Raw genomic sequence first — 26,646 nt, 5'->3', positions numbered from 1 at the left:
GGTCCACTGCACTCAAACTCAGGACTTCCGGCTCCACAGCTACGGACACAACTCAACTCGAACTGCTACACAAGACTGGCTGGCTTGCTGTCCACTGACTATAACAACACTGCTCGAGTTCACTCGTGTGTCGTAAATTATAACCACACCATAGTTACGAGAAAGTACGATTGCTCGAAATTTCCAGAAGATGGCGTCTATCTAGGCTTCTCTGGATTTCTCTCCTCAGTCACCAGCTGCTTTACCCCCCCTCTCTGCCGCGGACTAGAGTGCCATCGCTCCTCTTACGTCTCACCCCTCCAGACAGCTACAGTTTCATTTTGGAAGAGGGCAAAGAAAAAAATTTTAATAAAAACATATGCAACCCTGACAGCAAGCTATGTTAGCTTAGACTCTATGCATTACTTGTAGGAGTCCCCGAAGTTTACGACTGCATTTTACAATGGAACGATACTTGGCTACAGTAAACTCTCGATGAACTGGGATGTTTATTATCTAGGATGATCCATAGTGAAAAGAAAATAAAAGCCTATAAATACCTAATATTGTCTATGTAACTTATTGAAACCATGTTTTAACTTCAAATTTTCAAAATCACCATAGATAGTATGGTATTCAAAACTTCATTTCCTTAACCTACAAAACGCACAAATAATCGTGATACTACTGCGATCATATTGTATCATCCTATTAAAAATTGCATTTCTTCTTTCTGCAATTAGAGAAAAAAAATACGAGTAATTCAAGCCCCATAGTCCCTTCCCTATAAATAAAGAAAGACATTCGGGGCTACATATCCTGTTTGTCGTGTACGGTACCTACTTACAATACTAAACTTATGGTTAAAGAGCCAATTTTCACCTTCGACAAAGATCCTTCTTTTTTTTATTTGTGCACCTTGTTTTCAAAGTTCTCGTTTAGGTTCATGAACATTCAATTTACTCGTATCTATATTCTGCATACTGCAGATTTCCCCACCCTTCTATTAAGGGGAATCGCTCAATATTATACAGGTTTACATTATTATTTATTGTAAATTAAATTAAATTATTAGGTAAGAAAATACTGAATTATAGTAAATTATACTAGCTTATACAAAATAATCTATACTAATAATAAATCTGTAGCCGAATTTTTTCTGGTAATTTTCGATTTTCCAAAAATAATTGGTCCTAACATATATAATTAACCACCCTGAAACCGAAAATCGCATTTTTGAAATTTTTGTTTGTATGTTTGTTACCTTTTCACGCGATAGTGGCTGAACCGATTTATATGAAAATTGGAATATAAATTAAGTTCGTTGTAACTTAGATTTTAGGCTATATGGCATTCAAAATACTTTATTTAAAAGGGGGGTTATAAGGGGGCCTGAATTAAATAAATCGAAATATCTCGCGTATTATTGATTTTTGTGAAAAATGTTACATAACAAAAGTTTCTTTAAAAATGATTTCCGATAAGTTTTATTCTTTACAAAATTTTGATAGGACTGATATTTAATGAGATAAATGAGTTTTAAAATTAAAATAACGCCATCCAAGACAGTGCAATGAATTAAGAACAAATGACTTCGTCTATAAGGGGCCTTGGACAACAACAATCGAAACAGGGGCCTTGGACATCAACAATCAAAAGCTATTAAACATAGCCTACAGAGAATGTTTCTGTGTTTGTATGAAGTAATATCAGAAGCTAAATTAACCGATTTGTATAATTAATTATTTCACCATTGGAAAGTATAGTTTCTCTAGATGGACATAATGCTATAATGTTATTACAGTAACGTCTGAGTAAATCGAGGAAGGTAAGATTAAAATAGCTTCTTATGCACAGAAAATTTGATAGGCTATTTTTGTATATTCGTTTTCTGTATTTCTTAAAATAATATTTATGTACACTCATTTTAATCTCAGAGAATTAACGAACAACGAGAGTGTATTGATTTAGTATGCAGTAATAGTACGTTAGCTTAGCAATCCATTATTTTATAATTCAAATTTTAACTATGCTCAATTGAATCGTGTTAAAATACATAAAATATATATGCAATAAATGCAATGCAAAAAAAAATTGGGTAATGAGCGAAGCAGATTATCTTGCGCTGTTGTAAAAGTTGTTCCCTGGATCAAACGTCCTATTTTAATTATGTAATTACTTTATATTTATTTCTAACAGGTGCAGCAGAGCGCACGGGTACGGCTAGTTATAAATATAATTTTGACATGCAGAGAAAACCAACAAGTGGGAGAATGTAATGTACTGCAGCATATGACATAATATAGCCTGTGCCGCATGGAACGCTCCTGTCATCTAACCCAGAACTTAATTCAGATCATCTTTTTCGAATTAAAATTTGCCAATGATAGAATCTAAATAAAAGCACATTTGATAAAATAGCCTAGTCGCACTATCACCTGGTTCACACGTACATACTGAAACTGACCAATGTGTTTTGACGATTCTAAACTTTGTTTATTACTAAGTGAGAAAAGCAAACGAATTACGGTACTAAGCATTCATTCGAATTATCGCCAAGCATAAAAAAATTAAACTGAGCATTGTTTCATTGGTAAAGTCTGTCTCAAAATAAAATTATCATATCAAAGACTTCATTGTAAATAAAAAATGCGTCCCAATACTTTACTAAGGACAGAAGGAAAGCAAATCTCTGTGCCTCTCATCCCTGAATACTACTATTTACAACCTACTGTACTTTCAAATATTTCCTATTTATTTATTTATCAGAGCTTCCTCAAATTAGAGGCCGCCATTAGACAAAGCATACAAAACAATACAAGAACAAATAGATGATGAGAGCTAAAAGAGTAAGAAAAAAGGCAAACAAATACACAAACAATGGCAGTTTACAGAAGAAAAAAAAATTTCAAGTAAAGAATCAATGAAAGCTAAGAAGGAAAAAGAAAAATGATAATGGTGCGTCAATTTTTTCCATACACTGAATTAGAGTCCATATAGGTGGTTCCGTAAAAGTTTGACTGACTCTCTAATTATGAGGAGGGCCAGTTCATTCAGAAAAGATTTGTGCAGTCCTAGGGTCTTACAGAATTGAGAAGAGAAGTTCGGTATTGTTCCTCTTGCTCCAAACATCAATCCCGTAACACTGATATTGTTAAGTTGGTATTTCCCATTGTTGATTGTAAATCACCATTTGTTCAGTTTGATTAATGAATAAATACATAATTCGGCTTCAGGAATGGTTGCTAAAATCGAAGGACAAAAAAAGAAAAACAATATATCAGCACAATAATCCATTAAGTATTCTTGGAAAGGAGATGTTAAATTCTCTTTAAATTTCATCCGATTTTCTCATTTTATGATATATCTCAACGAATATCCAAGTTTCGACAATAAGACAAAAGCCAAACAGTGGTCAAAACAATGGTGAGTTTGCAAATCAAGCTTTCAGGTATAACTTCCTGTAAAGTTGATTTGAATAATTTCGAGGGAAAAATTGTTCCGGAGCCGGGTATCGAACCCGGGACCTTTGGTTAAACGTATCAACGCTCTCCCAACTGAGCTACCCAGGAACTCTACCAGACACCGATCCAATTTTTCCCTCTATATCCACAGACCTAAAAGTGGGCTGACAACCATCAAGCAACCAACATTGAGTGCACACTAACTCTGTGTGACTTAAATTGTGGTTTTCTGTTAACGAACAGTGATGTGTATTATGCAAATCAAGCTTTCAGGTATAACTCCCTGTAAAGTTGATTTGAATAATTTCGAGGGAAAAATTGTTCCGGAGCCGGGTATCGAACCCGGGACCTTCGGTTAAACGTACCATCGCTCTCCCAACTGAGCTACCCGGGAACTCTCCCAGACACCGATCTAATTTTTCCCTCTATATCCACAGACCTCAAAGTGGGCTGACAACAGTCAAGCAACCAACACTGAGTGCACACTAACTCTGTGTGACTTAAATTGTGGTTTTCTGTTAACGGACAGTGACGTGTATTATGCAAATCAAGCTTTCAGTTATAACTCCCTGTAAAGTTGATTTGAATAATTTCGAGGGAATTATTTTTCAAACCCCTTATTCATTTTCTTCAAGATCCTGTTCAACCTATGTTCAACATTGTTGTCAATATAGCCTATGCCTCCTATCTGGTTGCATAGAAATAAAAACGATAATACTACAGTATATATTAGGTTTTAAACAGTATCTTTATTCTTTACTCTATTTGGAAGTTGATTTATTATTGATAAGATTTAAACATTGTTATCAAGAATTTTTTCTGTTTTGATCAGGATGTAATGTATTTCCAGACTTTGTCAATAATTCAAAGGGAATTTCATAATCAAGCAAAAATATAACAAAATTAAAAGTTTAGGTCCTATATAATTAGTTCAAATACATAAAATGGATAAAATCAGTTGTATTACAAACTGAATTAATTCAAATGTGCAGGGAAATTAAACGCAGAATAAATATGGGAAATGTGTGTTATTATTCGGTTGAGAAACTCTTATCATCCAGTCTGCTGTCCAAAAATCTGAAAGTTAGAATTTATAAAACAGTTATATTACCAGTTCTTCTGTATGGTTGTGAAACTTGGACTCTCACTCTGAGAGAGGAACATAGGTTCAGGGTGTTTGAGAATAAGGTGCTAAGGAAAATATTTGGGGCTAAGCGGGATGAAGTTACAGGAGAATGGAGAAAGTTACACAACACAGAACTGCACGCATTGTATTCTTCACCTGACATAATTAGGAACATTAAATCCAGACGTTTGAGATGGGCAGGGCATGTAGCACGTATGGGCGAATCCAGAAATGCATATAGAGTGTTAGTTGGGAGACCGGAGGGAAAAAGACCTTTAGGGAGGCCGAGACGTAGATGGGAGGATAATATTAAAATGGATTTGAGGGAGGTGGGGTATGATGATAGAGACTGGATTAATGTTGCACAGGATAGGGATCGCTGGCGGGCTTATGTGAGGGCGGCAGTGAACCTTCGGGTTTCTTAAAAGCCATTTGTAAGTAAGTAAGTCATGTTAAGGTACGCAGTATCATCACTGTCCTGGATTCCTGATGAGAGAATATGGCAACCCTGATTTCATGCATGTGTTCAACCTCACACAGTTCGCAGTAGATATGATCTGGTTAAACTGTGACAGCAATGTGACTGCTGTACTATATTGCCTACTACATTACAATGCATCTGGTTTAATGCATGTTTTCTAATACAATAATAATAAAAATCCGTGGCACCACAGCTCTTGAAGGCCCCAGACTGACCAGCTGGCTGCTGGCCTCATATTCACAGGCCGATGCAGAGATGGACGATCATTCAACAAGAATGGAGGTATCATGTGGTTAGCAACATGATCCCCCCCCCCAGCCGTTACAGCTGGCTTTCGCAACTGGATTTCGCTACCTATTGTAGCTCCCCAAGTGCATTACAATGCTGGGTGGGCACTGGTCCCATACACTGGCCGAAATTTCATGAGAAAAAATCCTTCCCCCATGAGGACTCGAACCAACGCGAGTCTAGGCAGAACGCCTTAGACCACGACACCACGGCGCTTGACGTGTTTGCTAAAATAAACAAAAATATTCAAGTACTGATGTTTTACCAATACATTTTAATGCTATATAGTATACTCTCGATTGTCCATGTGTGATTTGTCTGGTTTTCAAATTACTGTGCATGTCTTACGCTCGAAAATAATTTATTATTTATTAATATAAAGTGACAAGAAATCATGAAAAAATAATATGAACTGCAATAAAAAACAAATGATCAGAAGCAGAAAAGTAACAGACTACTTCAGGTCATAAATTATGTAAACAACAAATTTACCTTTGTTTTCTACAGCCTTAAATTGTAAGTGAATTTTAATCTCATGTGTAAAATGATATGTATATTTCGTCACAGCACTTCTTTACATGTAATGGTGTACCTCACATTTCTGTATCCGGTGCCACCATTAACATATTATTACAATAACACATTATTTGCAGTACACGTCTACACCAATACTCCCAATTACACTATGTACCTTTTTTGTTACTTGGTCAATCTCCCCTTCATTATTTCTCCTACATTTCCTTTGCTATTTTCTATTTGTTCATTAATCCTAATATATCTAATTTCATTTTGTTGAGAATTTGACCGATAAGCAAGCTATAATAGGATAAAATTGAATGGGACCATCAATGCTTAACAACAGATAAGCATTGACGGTCCCATTCAATTTTATCCTACTAATATATCTAATATTATATACTCCTTTCAAACCACCCTTTTTCCTCTAACTACTATTCACTAAAATCTCAATTTCAATTATTCTCTACAAATCATCGTAAATCTCTCACTTTCTCAAAGGTATCCATCTCTTTTTCCCAGCCCCTTTCTTCGACCCCGAAAATTATTAAGTTGTTTTTCCTCATCTTGAGATCGTAGTCACTCATTTTCTTCTTTAATTGGTTATTTTCTGCCATCAACTCTTCTATCTTTTCACTGATGTTTTCTACCTTTAGTCTTAAGTTTTCTAAAGCCTGGTTCTTCATTTCTACTTCTGCTTGATTCAAGCCTGCATTATTATTCCTCTCCTCTCTACTTAATTCACTTACTTTATCATTTCCTGATGTCTCTTTCTGCAACCACTGTTCCATCTTCTCTTAATGTATTCTTCACTTCTTCCTCAGGCCAATAGCCTTTATACTGTGTTAGCGAGTTGTGCACACGCGACGTAAAATGATATACACATACTGTGTGTATTATAGTAAATATGAAGTTACTACATATAAATTTAAAAGTATTTCACTGATTACCTTTATAACTTCTTTACTGTGTTAATATTATAAAAATTACCGTTCTGACTAGTTTCGAAGTGGTGTACATCATTGTCCTAAGCCTAGTGAGGTCCAGTCAAGCCCCTACAGTCTCGACTGCGTGGAACGAGGAAACCGGGGCAAATTGAACGCTGCGCTTGCTGCCATGATGTAGGAGAGCAGACGCATAATAGCAGTATGTAAATCACGCAATTTAAGGCTGTGATGATCTAGAATTGACAGATTATGGCATTTTCGACGTTTAACGTAAAATTAGGACGAAATAAACATATTCAAAGTTTCATTGATATGGGTCAGAGCATTAAAGGAAAGAAAATATGTACGTAGCAATTGATAGAAAACATGCTCATACATCCATAAATAGGCCTACACAATACATATTATAGAATGTATAATTTTACGATAATCAGCATATTGTTAGGCTTCAGAGAATCGAAAATTATATTAACATGTGTACATTACTCTTAGATCACAAGACGTAAATATATGCACCTTGATTATACAAGTTCTTATTATAATCAAATTCTTAAGTGAAATAAATATATGATAATCAGTATAGACCTGTTGTTAAGTTTTAGAGAATCGAAAATTATATTACCGGTACTTTTAGATCACAGGACATAAGTACCGGTAACTACGCAAAATATAATGCGCAAAGGTAGCAAAATTACATTGCATTTATAAGTCATTCTTCAATTAATAAAGGGAATGGTATCAATTATAAAAAGTAGCCTACTGGTACCTAATACATTGCAAAAAATAGGTAACATGAAGACTTAAAAACTAAACATAATCACATTATGTAAAAAAAAACATACTTTTTATGCGTGGATTTCTTTACATAATATATTGTTATTTTAAATGAATAAATATATATCATTGCTTGTGGAATGATAGTATTTAATTTTATGCACATATGTTATATCAATAAGATGACATTCCCTGCTTTTTAAATACAGTAATATATATCCGGCAAAATATAAACGGGTTATTTGCATGTGAACTATATGCAGTTATAATCCCCCCAGTGAAAAATAATGCACTAGGAATATCTGCAAAAACAAAACAACAACAAAAATTGCTGTGCAAATGACAGCATAGACCACTCACAAATATAAAGTAAGTTTAATGGCCTACGGGGTGGCGTCTCAATCTACAAAAAACAACCTCTATTAAGTTACAAAATCTGCTACAATATAATATTAAATGTTTAAATATTTATACACTTAATTAGGTAGAACATATGTATTTGCTGTTAAACGCCAAAAGATGGTTGAACAGAAAATAACAACTTTTCTCTCCCTCCCCCCTCCTAGAATCCCATTAGTGATATTTAGTTCCCACAGGAAATTATGTATTCATATCCTTACATCTGAAACATAGCATGTTCTCCAACAAGATCAAACCCACGGCTGGCTAATTTATTACTCTAGTTAGGCCTATACATATTGATCATGAACCCTGAATCATAAGTCCACAAAGTAGGCTTAGCTATTATAGCCATTTATTTATTTACTTACTTATCCACCTATAGATTTTGAATCTATTTTTATTATCTTGCAGATAAATTAATTTACATAATAAAAAGAAAAAGTTATCTTTCCACTAATTGTGTTTAATAACTGATGTGTAAGTCTAAATAATTCACTCAGTGGGATTTCTCTACAGTCTGATATACCTGTACTAACAATTAAGTATTCTTTATTGTCGTAAACTACTGATTGATTTTTAATGATATTGATAGTGTAACAACAGAGATAATATTATATCGTACCTTTTGCAAATAGCTTGGAAAATTAAACAGGGATGGTACAACATCATCTTACAAAATTCTATTGCCATTACCTTTCCAAAAATCTGTCTCTTTAAAATGAGCCAAACACAATTTTACGTTAGGTGAAGGCACAAATTTATCTCTTTTAATAGCAACAAGCCACTTTGCAAGTAGCTCGGGCTTTGTGTTTACCACTGTTTCTACCTACTTAATGGTGGCGTAAACATGCGCAGACTGGTTTCAATTTTGGACAGCACACCAGCGCTCCGTGCGAGTCTAGAATACTATATAACGTCTTTGGGTCCAGTGCCATCTTCTGGTTTCCTGTTCATGACAATGGCGGACACCGCGTCAAAACTAGTCAGCCAGGTAATTTTTATAATATTAACACAGTAAAGAAATAACATTAACCAGTGACTACACAAGTGTTAAAAGAGTGTAACAAAGAATGAAGAAGTTAAAAGTATTTCCTCACCAAATAGACCTATATACTACACAGTACATGCAAAATAATAAACTTTCGTATTATCCGTCGGGGTACCTCTTCCCAATCATTAGCCCAGATAATCGAGAGTATACTGTATTTCAAGCCTATTTTTGTGTCTTCCGATTTTTATTAACATTACAATTCTGTATGCCATTTTTAATGTACTTTCCTAGAAAAAAAAATCCGAGAGGAATTTTGATCTGATGTAGAACGTACTCTTGCGAAAAATAAAGAACTCTTTTTGAATATTTAAATCTTATTATGTATTTATAATTAACAACATTTCTCATTCTTTATAGTCATTTATTTTCTAGCATTTACTTCGCGATCACATATCTGCAACCTGCAACCAGTGCTGTCTTAACACATGGGCACGGTGGGCAGTCGTCCAAGGTCCGACGAGCACAAGGGGTCCATGTAATCTATGGACAGATCAGAATTTAACACTAATACTCCAGTCATCTGCCTCAACATTCAAACCTCCAGCCAACTCGGTAGAAGAGGCATGACTTGCAGTGGAGAGTTGGCATGTCTGACATCCTGAAGACCTTGCAAGCCAATTATAAAGGCACTCTCTGTAAAGAAATTTCGCAAATGTTTGTATAACACTTAATATTAAATAATTCGTTATTATTTCATAATATGCACCTGATGTTCTCTCAGTGAGTTGATTTACCAATCAAGTACCATTTTTATGTTGAAATGTTTGTTTTTCAGCTGATGTTGTATTGTCCAAACCATAATGATTAATCTTTTCTGTACATCATGTTTTTTTTTTTTTTTTAATTTCAGAACACTGATTTTGTTGCAGTTACTAATAAACTAAAGTTAATTTTATAGATAATTTACATTTTTACTCCTGTAAGAGGTTATATAGGCAGGGCCCAGTGCACTACTTTGCCCACAGGCCTGTAATGTTAAGACTGCAACCTGCAAGCCAGCTACTCACCTTAGTTACAGGATCTGTATGCATTTAACATGTCACTTTAGACTTTTACTAATAGGGATGCTATCAAAGAATGTTTAATAATATCAGCAGAGGAATTTTATCCTAATCTATTCAGACAGTATATTTCTGTTTGTCTGTTGCCATGAACAAACCAGTGACCTACTGAATTCAAGATCTTTGTGAAGACCTCATAAATCAGTTTGCTGACACTATATTTCACATTCGTTGCCTCTGGATAAAGTGCTGATGTGTGTGATAAAATACACTTGCAGTCTTCATTCGAGGTGTGAATAAAGATGTTGAAATCTCAAAGGAATATTTAGAATATTATTCCAATGAATGACAACAGGTGCTGACATCATAACATGATCACAGGAAGCTGTGTATAAGATATGTGTGATGAATTTGTTTAAAATGCTATTCGTCATCACATATAACAATTTATTTCATAAAAACGAATTGTACCAACTACAGACAAATTTCTGACTGCCACACTTCAGTAGGACAACTTTATACCGATTAATGAAGATGTTAGGTTTTAAATACGACAAAAGACACAAGAAATCTGTGATACTTGACAGGGATGATGTGGCATTGTGGCAGGGTGTACCAACTACAGACAAATTTCTGACTGAAGTTAATAATGACTAGACCTGCCACACTTCAATAGGACAATTTTATACCAATTAATGAAGATGTTAGGTTTTGAGTAGTGTTGTGGGATTTAATCGATTAATCGATCAATTTCTGTTGTAGGATTAATCCATCAAGAATATTTAATCTAATAATCGAGTTAAAATTAATCGGTTGTACTTGATATTAATTGTTATTTTGTTAATACAAAGTCAGACTAAAAATTCCGACAATATTCGTCTCTCAGAAATTACTTACTTCAAAGCACAATAGTACTGTTATTTTGTAACTGCAAAGCAGGTAGTATAGGACAAATCTTTACACAGACACTTCAGAAAGAGATGGAGATATAAGGACAGTGACCTAGTCTACCTCTATTGAAAGTTCAAACACAATGTGAAACCGTTATTAAGTTTTATAGTTTTCCAAGAAAACTCCCACCTTGTTTATTTTTTTTTAGTAGGTTATTTTACGACGCTTTATCAACATCTCAGGTTATTTAGCATTTGAATGAGGCGAAGGTGATAATGCCGGTGAAATGAGTCCGGGGTCCAACACCGAAAGTTACTCAGCATTTGCTCATATTGGATTGAGGAAAAACCCCAGAAAAAACCTCAACCAGGTAACTTGCCCCGACCGGGAATCGAACCCGGGCCACCTGGTTTCGCGGCTAGCCGCACTAACCATTACTCCACAGGTGTGGACCCCACTTGTTGTCAGCTCATCTTCCTAGCATATGAAATACATACTTTTCTGGGATTTGCCCCCTCATCCTTTAGCCATGGTTACACTGTGTGCAAATGAGACAGTCTTCTCTTTCTAAAATGTTGTAATCTGATTACAATAGGGACTAGTCTGCTGTTTTGACCACTGCAGTTTCTTTACTGAGTTTGTAGATGAAGTGTGTGTGTTTAGTTTGCTGAAGAAAAAATAAGATTCTGTGTTCTGTGAAAAGTGAAAACTCCATTATGTCATATGAGAATTTAAGAGGTTAACTCTGTAAAACGTTTGGATTTAAATTAAACAATCATGGAGAAGTGCTTGACAGAAAAAAGTTCTTTCGTGTTTAGTGATGGAGAAAACATTGTTAGTAAATGTAGAGCGGCACTTAATTCAGAGCATGTGAGTGCACTCACATGTTTAAAATCATGGATGGAGCAGTATTAACTAGGTGAGACTTCATACTTTATTTGTGTTTATCTAAAAAATTCCCAGAGAAATTGACAAAATAAATTATTATAAGTCTACATAATAAATATGTCAGTAAATAACTAAAGTAGTATAGTTTTGTAATATAACGATACAGTATAAACAGAAATAGAACATTTTATACTTATGCTTATCACTGAACACAAATTAAATTTAACAATAATTGTGTATTATAATATAACTTTTTTCAAATCGATTAAATTCAAATAATTAATCGATTAAATACTTTGATCGATCGGCAGCACTAGTTTTAAGTACGGCAAAAGAGACAAAAAATCTGTGATGATGATGATGTGGCATTGTGACAGAGATGATACTTACAGTCAATATAACACACGGAAAGAGAACACAAAATATACCACCTTGACGAGACATGTGAAAGACAAAGAAAACATGGGTAGACACGAGTGTGAAAAGCAGAGGGGATTATCTATTGGCATAAAAATCCATCTGGGAAGGGAAGAGGTTAATTGTGACGCACATAGGCAATGACAGCTGTTTTGTGGAAGGTAGCCTGCTGCTATTCGAATCGAAAAAGACAGGTGACAACCATGAAGACATGTTTCAAGTGTGGTTTGGGAGTGTACTATCAAAACCAGAAACAAACAGCGTGATAGTGATGGATAATGCTCCGTATCACAATGTGAGAATTGACAATGTTGTTGATCAAATCGTCATCAGTATTGTAGACCAGCATTTCTCAAACTATGGTCCCTGAACCACCTGTGGTCCTCGAGGTCTACCCTTGTGGTCCTTCAAAAAAGACAGAAGAAGAAATAAAATTTAACGAATTACGTATCACACTATAGCTGAAAATCTCAGAATTTGTAAATGACACATTGCAATCGCCTTTCACTTTTTCTCCCAGTACTGACATTTTATGAAATTTATTTACCATACCCGTCTATTGACTTCCACTCTACTCTCAGCAAAAAAAGAGGGATTTAAAGCACCATAAACGTGGTGTTTCTCGCTATTTTTTCCATACACATCTGGCGTCGTGCGTGTAATCCATCAAAGATTATCCGAATTCATAACAGGACCAAAGTACCGAACCTTTTCATGTATTTATGACTTTCTTAATAGTTTCGCCGACACCCAGTCTGCACATTGAAATGGTCACGTACTGTACATCACACACCAATAATAGAACATGCAAAATTGCACTTTACTTGTTGAAAATCGGGCATGTTTCTGCATTAACTTTTATTTTTTCTGTTTTTACAGGTGACAATATAAGAAATTTTCTTCTGTTAACATTAACTTAATTAGTTAATACTAATATAAAATTAAGTGAATTAAATTAATTTTAATTAATTATTCCTACAGTACATTAAAATGCAAGTATACTGGTATTAAAATAAACTGATAAATTTTCTTTCGAAGGGAACAAGAGTAAGGTGGTCTGGAGAACTGTTCTAATTTTAAAAAAGTGGTCCTCACTTCAGTAAAGTTTGAGAAACGCTGTTGTAGACGATTCTTCTAGTAGTGAACACGAATCGGTTCAATCAGATTTAGACTTAAGAGGGAATCAGTCTGTTACCTGACATGGATGCTTCATAATGTAAGTACATTCTTGTAAAAGTTCTGCAAGCATTCGATACTTAGTTTAAAATAATTAGGCATGCCAGTGTATCTTCCATGTCACGTCATCTGTTATTACTCCACACATATCGATGTATGTCTCATTTTCTGGCGCAAACATAGGAACCAAGGACGCAGAAGGATTTTGTGGTATGTTTGTTGATATGCAGAGTCATCTTGTATGGAATGAAGATCAGTTTAATTTCTGCAATAACATTCACACGTAATCTCAATAGACTGACTTGTAGTTAATGAGTAAAGTCGAATACAAGGCAGGACAGTCATCTGTCCTTTATTGAAAGAGACTGTCCTGGAATGGAATGATTTGTTCTGAGTTTTAGACATTGATGGTCAGATTTTCTGTTAAATTCTCCCATAAAACAATAAGGTGCCTATAAAAATGCTTAAACTATTCTTATCCAATGGATACCATCCCATTGTGGAATCCTGGGAAACGAGATTGCGGATGCTTTAGCAAAGAAGGGCAGCACTGCTACTTACAGACCTGTTACTAAATCTACGTATTACTCTGTGAAGAGATTTATTCAATCTACATACTTAGACTTCAACAAACAAAATTTGATAACTCAATCCCAAGGGAAAAAATGGAACTCTCTGCATCAAAATCCACAGTTAATTCCTGATTTACCACGAAAATCGTCTGTAGCTGCATTTAGATTGGCAACAGGCCATGATTGTTTGGCCAAACACCTGCATAGAATTGGAATATATCAGTCTCCTAACTGCCCATTGTGCAACTCAAACCAAGAAATGGATTCGGAACACCTCAAAATCTGTGCTTCAGTGGCTGGTCATGGTAATATCTTTGAAAAATATTGGAGTGCAAGAGGTCAAATGACTTTATTGTCAAATGCCTGGCATTAGAAAACAACAACAAACTATTCTTATGCAAGCAAAAGGCGTCAAAAACGTAATTGATCCTTGATTGTGGGGTTCAACGTAGCTTGTGTGATTGAACAGTTTTTTGATGTTAATATTACGCCAATATTATCCACACTTTTAGCTTTAGAGGTAATATGCTTTATTGCCACTCTTACTTCGGTTTCTGTGACATAAGTAAAGAAAATATTTCTCTATTCGGAATTGGAGTCATTTGTAATTGGTAAACTGTCTGCTATTTGTCGACCGTATCCAAGGTTATTGACTGTACAGTTGCAAAATGGTCATTTAGTTCGCCAAGAGAAACTGGCACACTGTCTGCCTGAGTCCTGGGATTTCCTAAACCAACTGTCCTTAAGTTTCTCCACAGTTTGAAAGAGTAAGATCCCTCCTTCAAGATGTTATGAAAATGTCTCAGTTTTGCGTTTCTAATGGCTTGAGTAGTTCTGTTATGTAAGAGATTAAAATAATTATAAGGGATTTCTGTCTTGTCATGTTTAAACGTTTTGTATGCAGTGTTTCTGTCCATAATCATACTATAGATGTCAGCAGTCATCCATGGTGCTGGTGTCCTTTTTACGCGTTTAGATTTGTTAGGAGCATATAAATTTATAATATACTCATTTAGTTTCAAAAGTTTCTCGTCAACAGTATGTAAGGTCCATATTGAGTCCCAGGGAATCTTTATTGCGTCTTCAAGTAGTTGGGTTTCATCAACACGCTTCAAGTCACGGTACCTTATGAGTTTAGGTGTGGGCTTGGGACACTTCAAAGAATATACTAGATAAATAATGTCATGGTACGAAATTCCCGAAGCCACACATTGTCCATGTGTTTGTACTTTGTCTGCATTTTTCGTAATAATTAAGTCTTATAGGGATTCGGAAGATTGGGTATGGTGGGTGGGTTCAAGGGGAAGGACTGCTAGATCAAGAGCCTGGAACATGGTCAATAGATGTCTAGTGTAGTTCGAACCAGAGGCTAACAAATTTGTGTTAAAGTCACTCATAATTATAAAACATTTCTTAACCTGTGATGAATTCCAACTACGATCTCTCGATCTCTGTGATATCGTTAATCTTCAGGGGTTGGTAAATAACACAAATAAAACATTTCTGAAAGCTTGTCGAGACTTCTACAAATAACATTTCAGGTTTTCCGGCATACTCGCCAGGAGATGTGTATACTATTCTGGGATTGAGATCAGATCTAACATATGCAGCAACGCCGCCCCCTTGTTTATTTAAACGATCATTTCTTAATAGCGTATAACCATCTAGGTGTAATGTCGCTGAGGATAGTGTACGCTTTAGCCAAGATACAGAGATGAGAAGAGCATGCAAATTCTGATTCGAGAATATGGATTGAATTTCGTTAAAGTGTGCAACCAAACTCTGAGCATTAATATGGGCTACGTGAAGGGATGAAGGGTTCTTGGAAAATGCTGTTGTTAAAATATATAATTATATTATTGTAATGTACCGAAGTACATATGATATTTCCATGCAAATATTCTGCGTCATCATACATTGAAAGAGTAATGGAACGGAGAAAAATTCTCTCCGGCGCCGGGATTTGAACCCGGGTTTTCAGCTCTACGTGCTGACGCTTTATCCACTAAGCCACACCGGCGTCGGAAGAATCGTCTCAGTTTTAAGTTCCAACTCTTAGGTTCCCTCTAGTGGCTGCCCTCTGCACTACATCATAGATATCTATGAACCTAGGACCGAAGTCCACACATGTGCTGAGGTGCACTCGTAATGAGTGACTAGTTGGCCGGGATCCGACAGAATAAGCGCCGTCTTAAATCACGAAGTGATTTACGCATATTATATAATTATATTATTGTAATGTACCGAAGTACATATAATTCTTCCGACGCCGGGGTGGAATCCGGTGTGGCTTAGTGGATAAAGCGTCAGCACGTAGAGCTGAAAACCCGGGTTCAAATCCCGGTGCCGGAGAGAATTTTTCTCCGTTCCATTACTCTTTCAACATATGTTGTTAAATTGTTGAATGCTTCAGGGTGAGAGAGAGGGTTCTGGTCAGCAGGTATAGGGGAATGGGGTGAGTGAAGGTCATTTTACAATGTTCTGTCAGAGACAACCAGATTATTACTGTCAAGTAACAGGGTATTCAACTTAAGAAAAAAATGTTATATATAAAATATGATGTTGCTACAAGTAAAGATTTCCTATTAATTGATAACTCAGCTAGAATTAAGTTGAAATCAATAAAGATGAAAACACACTACTGGCAGTAACAGGTATGAATAAGTAATTTACATTTTCGGAATGAATATCATATAACTTAAAATGTTATGTTTCATTTAATGACGCTTGCAACTGCCGATGTTATATCAGCGTCGCCGGTGTGCCGGAATTTTGTCCCACAGGAGTTCTTTTACATGCCAGTAAATCTGCTGACATGAGCCTGTCGCATTTAAGCACACTAATTGTAATTTGCAGGTGCTCGTGTAAAGGGGGTCAAGTCTGAAATTGGCTAAAATGGGATAAGTACAGATTTTAACTTTCTACGATTACTTCTATCTTGTGTTAAAGGGGTTATGTGATTCTTCCATTGATGACGGAGTTGCTGTGCTCCATATTTTGTGACAAAGGGATTATGTTCAGTGCCAAATGAGACAAGTTTACATATCTCTTTTTACAAGTCAGACATTAATGTGTGAAATGGGTTAAGTTGACTTGACTCTGTTCATACCGTGGAATTATATTTGTATGGGAGTTTATGTTGACTTATCCCCTTTAAGTGATTGATATGTCCACATAATGCACAGAGATATGATTAGCGACAGGTGAAAATTAAAGAAAAATATCAAGAGAACTGTAGTAGATGCTACAATATGTTTGCAATCTGGTTAGGTATTTCCGAGGTTTTCTCCTACTGTAAAGCGAATGTCGGACAATCCATAGCGATTCGTCGGACTTACTATGCCAAACATCATCACATAATAAAAAATTACATCGAAGCTAAATAATCTCGTAGTTGATACAGCGTCCCTAAATAACCAATTAAAAAGTAATTAATATTTTTCTCTTTCAAGTAACAACTCCCATTTGTTAACCTTTCCCCATTCAGGTAGCAGCCCTCCACCTGATGTACCCGAGGAATTTCTAGACATATTTAATAGTGATGATTCGAATATCGATCCTGCTTTTATACTACAAGACTCTGATATGGACATGATTTCTCCTGATTCAGAAGGAGCTCCATCAGTACGTAGTAATGCTTCGCATGTGCAAGTAATTTCTAATGACGAAAGCATGGATGGAAATAAACATTCTGATGACTTGAGTGAGGAAACTGTAGTACAGCCTGCCCCCAGATGAAACGAAAAACTCTTAAAGAATCACCAGAAAAGCAAGAGAAGATAGTAAGAGAAAAGGGAACACGAGTGTAGAATATGTTACTGAGAAATGGAAAATTCTTCCTTCAAGGGAATGCAAATCTTTGAGTGAATGTAGAATGAAGTTTTCGTCTCGTTTTAAGGACGATATTATCAGGAAGAAAATGTTCTGAGAGTACATGGATTGCAGTTCTATGATAGAAGAGTCAAATATGTGTGTGGACTTGTATGATTCAAAGAACCAATCACTGCAAAGAGAAGACTATGTCCAAATAAACAAAAGTTTAGGTATGTGACTTATGATTAGGCCCACCACCTGCAAATAGATTCTAAATTAGAGCCTATCTGCACAACGTGTTTCCAAAAAACTTAGGGGAGTCTAAAATGTTCTTGGAAATGAATCTTCATAAAATGGGAGTCTCAACATCTGGAACAACTTCTCCTAACTGCAGAGTACTACGCCCTGCTTCAAATAAGGGGTCTGAGGATGCTATTGAGAGAGTTCATCAGCATATTTACTCTGTTCCAAAATACGAGAGAAATTACACAAGGAGGGATTCAGAGGAGAAATACCTACATTCCTACTATACATTGGAGAAACTGCGTGAGGAATATCAAGGACAACCAAAGATCATCAATCTTGTAGGTCGTCCCAAGTATGAAGAAATATTTCACCCACAGAATATCGCAATAAAAATACCAAATAAAGTTACATGTGCCAAGTGTGACAAGCTTCAAATGTAGCTGGCGCTAGCTGCAGAAGATCAAAAGTTCACAATCAAAGATGCTCTGAGAATACATCTAGAAGATGCTGACAAAGCGTACCTATCCAAAGCAGCTGACAAAGAGAAATCAAAACAAGGAAACTGTAGTTTTCGACCTGCAGCAATGCCTCCCAACACCAAATCTTGAGACATCAAGTAAAAGGCAATTATGGACATATAATTTGACAATTCATGATCGTTACATAGGTTAGCCTCACTGTTTTATGTGGCATGAAGCTATAGCCGGAAGGGGGTGCAAATCAAACTGCGTCATGTTTATACAAATATTTGTCTTCAAATGAAAACAACAGATTAGAACAGGCCGTTCTCTATTCCGATACAGCAGGAGATCAAAATAAAAACAGATATGGTGGCTATGTTTTTTTGCACTCATGACAATGGAAAACAGCAAAATAAAGCAGACTGACCACAAAGTTCTGGTTCCGGGTCACACCCACTTGGGATGTGACTCGGACCCTCAGTTATTGAGGGGAAAAAAGAAGACAAGTATGTTCCAAATATACCACCACCATCGCTGGTATCAGCTAGTTAGAATGTGCAGAAAGAACACACCATTCAAAGTGACAGAGATGCAACAATCAGATTTCTATGATTTTGCAGTCCTCCGTGATACAGTGCTACAGGCAGGAAAGAAGAATTCTGAAGGTGAGAAATTTGTGTGGAAAGAGGTACGTTGGTTTCGCTATTAACACGGCAGGAACTGCCTGGTGAAGTAAAAACAGATTTTAATGAAGAGACTCCTTTTAAGGAAGTGAGCTATCACCTTAGAGGCCCATATGATTTGCCATACTAGATGGGCCTCCAAGTATAAGTAAAGAGAAGAAAGAGGATTTCCAAGATCTTCTTCCTTACATCCTCAAGATATTTTGGGGATTTTATTAAAATTTCAAAACAGAAGATTTACCAGATGTTCTTACGGATGAAGATTAAAAAGAAGAGTTTTAAATGTTGTCATGTTAGTATTGTTGACATGTTCTACTTTATAATTAAATTGTTGTATTATTCTTAATCATTATTCATTCCATCAAAGAAAAAGAACTCATTTTTCGTGAAAACATCCAAATAAACTATTGAAATATTTTCAGTACTGTAATTGTCAAATTAAAGTTATTATTGGCACTTTTACTTAATATTTATATTGTTGTAGCATTCAGTCAGTTTAAATAATTCGAACATTGAACTCTTGTTATTGTATATTGTTAATTTTCTCAATAAAATGATTGAACCAAATGGATTAAGTTACAGCTTTTTTGTGCTAAAGGGGTTATGTCAGTGATTACACAATAATATTAATTACTTCGCACCATTTGATGAATACCATGAATGAATGTATCATAAGTCAAGTAAACATATATTTGGACATTTACAACCAGTTTTCATGTCGAAATATTTATATCCCAATTTATGAGATAGGCCTAGGTACAAACTTTGCTTTTGCTTTCCTGAAAAGTGAGTAATAGTGACTTAACCCCCTTTACACGAGCACCCGCGAATTATACTTAGTTATGTAATTACTAAATGAGCACAAGCACACACACACACTCTGCTGCCTTGGAATGTCTTCACAGGTCACTCTTATTTTTGCTTCACAACGACTTCATCCATGGTCCACACATTTCCAACACCATATTTCGCAATGCTGTCCATCAACAGTTTATGTCGAATTTTAATGAGATCCTCACCAATGTCACACTAGTTTGTTTCAAGAATTTCTTGTTTGTTATAAATCACAGTCTAGGGAACAGAAGAGTTAAAAACAATAGCGTTCTTGTTTTAAATTTGATACTTATGCATAAGCTGGTACCCTGAGCAATCCATGACACTAAATTTTGGTTACTATGATGATACACCTATCTCTGAGCCTTAGAAAACACTAAGGTTCTATCTTTTGCAAACTGGCTTCTTTCATTTTGTCGCATAAAAATGTTTTCAATAATTGTACGGAGGGAAAGGTCTGCTCTCATTTTTTCGCATTTATTTAAGAATTCATTCTCTTCACAACTAGCCTAAGCGCAACTTGCTTGTTTTTATAGCAGAAGTATGACGATCAATTGGAATATTATTCTTAATGAGACTTCCCTATAGATACACCCATTTTGCTGAGGACAATACATATCCTTACTTAATAAAAACTTCATTGCATTTCTACACCATGATAGAAAAGGCAGTTCAAGTAGTAGACTTTTTCCTTCAACTACAGTACTTTCTTGTTCAAAAATCCACAAAAGGCTGAATAATTTTAAGTTATTAGATTCCTCCCAAAAGTGTACATTCATTGTTTGTTTCAGTTTTCTTTGCTGATGTAGGCCTAAGAAGTACTACAAAGCCATAGTAAACAAGAGCTTCATGGAAATACACTGATTGGCCAAAACCTAGAGCAATATTACTTTTTTTTGTCTAATGGCATGGTCCCTATATCAAAATCAATAAACCGTCAAACAGTCTTGAGTCGTCATTTCATAATCGGTATAATATAATTCTATTTTTCCTCTGTAACCTTCGGCACATCAGTACTATGAACGTAACAGATGTTTAAGCTTCACTTGACATGTAAGTGATCACAGTATGCTATCACACCAGCTGTAGTGATAGCGTATTAAAATAATAAAAGCGTTGAATCAGTAATAAAAACATGTCTTTTAGTAATATGAGAATGTATTATCATTAAGCTGTGGATTTATGATTATATGCCTATTTTAATCCTTAACCTGAAGGCGGAAGGTTTTAGGTTACATATTCATTTTAAGACATTGTGAGTATTACATGCGAATTCTAAAGTGCCTATAATTGCCTATTTCACTAGTAAATGCCTAAAAGTTGCCTAAATATCTGTATTATATATTATACTTGAATTTACTGACCATTCTATCGATAGTTTTTTAATCTGTAATTTGTTTCTCTTTTATTTAGCAGAGGGAAGTGATATAGAACTGTCGATAATTCTGTGTGTTACGTTTTACTGCCAGCAGAGCGGGGAGCAATCGAATAATTTAAAATCAACCAATAAGAAAAAATTTATTTCGAAAGCCGCATGAATGTTATGTTTTATTTAACGACGCTCGCAACTGCAGAGGTTATATCAGCATCGCCGGATGTGCCGGAATTTTGTCCCGCAGGAGTTCTTTTACATGCCAGTAAATCTACTGACATGAGCCTGTCGCATTTAAGCACACTTAAATGCCATCGACCTGGCCCAGGATCAAACCCGCAACCTTGGGCATAGAAGGCCAGCGCTATACCAACTTGCTAACAAGGTCGACAGCCGCATGAATCATTGTAGTAGTTGACTAGGGTAGTTGTTTTAAACTGTGTACCTCATTCTAATGCCGAGGTCATGGAAAGCATGGGACTCTACCTCCATGTCTCCCCCAAGTGCCTTCATGGCATGTTATGGGGATACCTTTACCTTACCCGTTTTGTGAGTTTGTGAATTGAGTATGGAGTTGAGTTTTCTGCTGTAATACGTGAAGTATACCGTGGAGATATGCCAAAGCAAAAGTCAATAGAAGCACTGATTGGAAAATACATTGACATTACTGCGTTCCCACTGGTTTGGTCCCCAGCTGAGACTGGATCCCTGAAGTATTGCCCCATCACTTCATGTGAAGTGGAAGGGAGTTTCTCCCAATTTAAGAACATTCTTACAGACAATAGACATCAGTTCTCATTACAACATTTGGACCAATATTTAATTATTCATTGCCATAATGAAATTCCTATAGAAACTAGTGTATAATGCTACGCTATAGTCGTGTTAGCCATTGAGAATTAGACATTTGTTAGTGCCTTTTTAAATGACTATTTTAGAATTTTGAATGCCTATTTTGCCTGCCTATTTCAACTGTTTTTAGTGCCTAAAAATCCGCAGCTTGATTATCACATACCTTCAATTGTTGTCCACCACTTCTAAATCTTATTTGCATTCACTGATAATAGCAGTAATTAATTACATTTTCTGCCAATACAAACAAAACAACAATTAAAATTAATTCTGGTATTGAGTCAGCCTCCTGTGTCTGACAATGTGTAAGTTAATTAACATTATGGCGTGCTTTATTTCCTCATGTAAATCAGATGAATAATTGATATTGGCACTGTAAGTATTGTTGCTGCACATGGATTAACACGTAGTTATCATCAGACAAATATGTGAATTTTAATAAAGCGACTGAAGAAATAGAATCACAAAAATTAACAACAATAAATGCTGCAAAAGATAAGGGATTCCTAGAACCGCATTAGAAAGTGATATAAGTGGAAAACATACATGGAATATGGAAAGCAGCCTGTATTTAATCAAGAAAAAGGGGATGCAATTGCTGACCACTTGATAGTAGTTTTTAATCAGGATTTCCATTTTCAAAGTTTGATTTATGTGTGCTGGCAAAAAATTATTTGGCCAGAAGTGGACGAGTTGTGAAATTTCAAAATAATTTTCAGGAGAAAAGTGGGTAGAAGGTTTACTTCGTTGAAATCCCAAATTGTCGACAAGAATGTCACGAAATACTCCCACAAAAAGATCGAAGGTACAGGCACATGTAAGCTCCATTATATCGTACACATGACAATTATGATGTTGCTGTCGGTCCAGTGCCCGTGCACTTGACAACCAGCTCAACTGCATCTTACAGTATTTCTGTACGATTCATCTTCTTGTGGCAATGCTGTGCTCCATGCTCAGCTCTTCATTTGCATCATAGGCGGATATATGGTAAGTTCCTGTCCTGTGCAGACAGATGTAAGTGGCCCTTGGGGGATTATGTAGAGGTTAGTCAAAAAAATTTCCCAGGTTTTACTTTCTGCTCTATCCGAATTTTGTCGTTTTTCGACAGATATGAATTTACTTTCGATTAGTTGTTTTACAGAATAAAATGAAAGTCCGTTATTAAATGGTTGAAAAATTTCAGTGTTGTTTTATATCCCTTTATATCACGGTGGGAAGAAATCCACTGTAAACTTATTTTTTCTGTGGTTTTGTTAAGTAATAGATCATTTTCTTACAATCCTGAATTTTAGCCCTTTTTATAGACTGTTCTGAAATTATAGCATTCATGGTTATCCTTGAATCTGACAATATGACAGCATTTTGGAATGTGTTTAATTTATACAAGAGTACAAGAGTATTATTATTTTATTATTATTATTATTATTATTATTATTATTATTATTATTATTATTATTATTATCATCATCATCATCATCATCATCATCACTATTTCTTACCAATGTTCATTATTGTCACACTAACATTACTTATCCAACTTTCATTATTTACTTTCATGTTGTTTTATGGTCTAGATATTAATGTAATAACTATGTGGGTCATTCCATAGTGACACACGTAACATTTTTTAAGTACCTAACTATGATCTTCACAGGATATTTAATTAAATACTTAGTAATTCATGAAAAAGACATTACTGTCTTTTAACATAAGTATTCCTAAATATAAACAAAAATTCTTAATGAAAAGGAATAATTAATAATGCAAAAAATATTAAATATTGTATGGTGTGACACACGAACATTTTCTTGCCACTAGATTTATTACCAAAACGGAAAATGTTCATATTATTGTGCCAAATGACATAAATGCATTCAGTTGTTTTCCAAATAATTAAGACACTTGTGTAGTACATGTAACTGCTAAATCACAAACTTAAAAAAAAATTAACAGTGCCATTAAGAAACAAAATTTTGAAAATGTGTTGTGACACACGAACATTTCTGTCATGTTGGTTACTAATTGTTTTAAATGCACTATAAATACTTACTTCTGGTGGAAGACTTATACACTAAGCCTACAGTTTTTATTATACAAAACAACACTGGATTACACTAAAATACACTTTTAAATTTAAAATATCCACGGTTGTTTACAACCATATGTGGTGATATTTCCTGTGTCATGTCATGTGACGAATATACCGATATGTCAGCCATTTGTAGCACTTCCCTTCCTTGGACATCACAGACACTTTAAATTCTTCGCCACCACAAGATTTTGTAACTTCATATGTAGCCTATATTTGACGGCTTTTTTTTACTTGGACATTTAACAAAATTTGTATCAACCACTAGGTTATTTAGTGTCAATGGGATTGGTGATAGCAAAATGGTATTTGGCGAGATGAGGCCGAGAATTCGCCATAGATTACCTGACATTCGCCTTATGTTTGGAGAAAACCTCGGAAAAACCCCAAACAAGTAATCAGCCCAACTTAAATTCTTGAAAATACTATCAAAAAGTGTTCAAAATGTATTAATATTTATATCAGTAGAAAAACTAATATAGATTTAAAAAGGCCTAACTTTTAGAATTGCTAAATGATACCCAGGGTAAATTAATTAATGTTATTAAATAAAAAGATTTTAAATTAATATCAGAAATTTAGTATCATTTACCTAATGTGCAAATAATTACACCAATTTATTTATACACAGGCTTAGTATGGTGGCTACCTATTTACGATATAAATGTGCTGCATAAGCTTGTTTTTAATATGAAATAAATTAACATAAACCAATTTTTTAAGTTTTTAATTCAAGGAATTAAAAAATAATAAATATTTTATACGAACTTTAGGCATAAATTGTCTTATGCTAATTTTAGGCCTACACGCTATATTTTTACAACAGTTGTTGTTTAGTCCGTCCAAAGACAGGTGTGAACCTCACAAGTGATACCAAGACGGCACCACTTATGAGGCAACTAGGCCAGGAGATAATGGGATAGCGTGGCCAGTTCCTAAAAAAATGCACAGGTGCATGTGCACGCACACACAATTATCTTAATCAACAATAAGTATTTGAAATTCCACTACTAATTATGTTTAGACGTAAAGACTTCCAATAACAACAAAACTTGTAACTGGATTTTAGGATAAACTTTAGTGACATACGAACATAACATTTTTGTTCGTGTGTCACAGTCATTGTATTACGTGTGTCACGTGTTTTTCTTGTAGAATACGTATTTAAATCAAAATGTTGTCCATATAAGAAGTTGATTGTTATGTGATGTTTCTCACTTTTACATATTTATGAAACATGAAAAAATTAAGTGGTTTTGAAGAAATATAAACAAATGTCCATTTGAGCGTGACACACGAACTCTCAACCTTTCCTTGTAATAATTGCAATCAAGCACGAAATAATCATTGTATTATGGTTTTATGCATTGTAATTATTAAAAAAAGGTCCGCACTTCATTATTAATTGCATTTAACATGCAGAAGTAATGATTTATTTGCCTTAAATGTGCTTTCAAATATGTCATTTCTAGTAGATAATTTCGTGCTCTTAAACCACAGACTTCTTGGCCTTTTTTCTCCCACATACGTGTTGTTACACAATCAGTGTTATCAGATTCAAAAAATTCGGATCATAACGAAAAAAATGACATATTACAAGCAGAGATTCGTGAGATTTTTATTTTTCGTGAAAATGTCGCATTTTCGTGGAATGACCCATGTAACCAATTGTATTCAATTAGAATTAGAGTCTGGCTGGGTGGAAGAGAAGGCCTACTGGCCTTAGCTCTGCCAGATTAAATAAATTATTATTATTATTATTATTATTATTATTATTATTATTACATTGTCATTGTTCCTGCAATAACTCCTATGTCACATATTTATCGATTTTCAGATTTTGGCTCTATTAAGTAACTTAAATAGTGATACAGCAAACAATAAAATCTCCTATATGTAATTATATTTCTTTGTTTCGAAAATGTAAGAATTGACAGTCTCCTATGTATGACTGCCATAGTATGAATAAATGTGTTTTCTTTTCCTGCTGAAAAATTTTATATTTTGCACATAGGAGTTATTGCAGGAACGACGACAATATAAATAACAGTAATTTCCCTTTCAAAATTTGTTGTATAATCTCCTACAGAATTGTAAAATGAAAATGAATATAAGCCAGGATCCCAAATATCGCAAGAAGTTGCTTTAAGCTATATTATGACAGATGTGGACATGGAAAAGCTGAAGGGAACCTTGAGTATTCGTCTACTACAACCAAGAGGTTCCTATTGCGAGTTCAAGATAGCAGTCCTTTAGAGCCTATAATGAGTCTCTCAGAAGAGGAGTTCTTTTGATTAAAGTTTCCTTCAGAACACACAGC

The 26,646-nt window shown here is 35.0% G+C and overlaps 1 protein-coding gene across 6 annotated transcripts in view; it reads right to left on the bottom strand.

The window, feature by feature from the left end:
• The window catches only part of LOC138715501 (nucleolar protein 12-like), a 309,079-nt gene that overhangs the window by 222,899 nt on the left and 59,534 nt on the right, over nt 1-26,646 (bottom strand). Inside the window, exon 9 of one of the 6 annotated variants that reach the window (XM_069848482.1) lies at nt 9,482-9,661. The exons of the other annotated variants lie outside the window; for them this stretch is intronic. The gene's annotated coding sequence lies outside the window, so the exon portion shown is untranslated. Of the gene's footprint in view, nt 1-9,481; nt 9,662-26,646 lie in introns of those variants that run through there. 6 annotated transcript variants of the gene reach the window in all.

Source organism: Periplaneta americana, chromosome 15 (assembly GCF_040183065.1).
Source record: "Periplaneta americana isolate PAMFEO1 chromosome 15, P.americana_PAMFEO1_priV1, whole genome shotgun sequence".
NCBI lineage: Eukaryota > Metazoa > Arthropoda > Insecta > Blattodea > Blattidae > Periplaneta > Periplaneta americana.
This window is presented reverse-complemented; position numbering and strand designations above follow the sequence as displayed.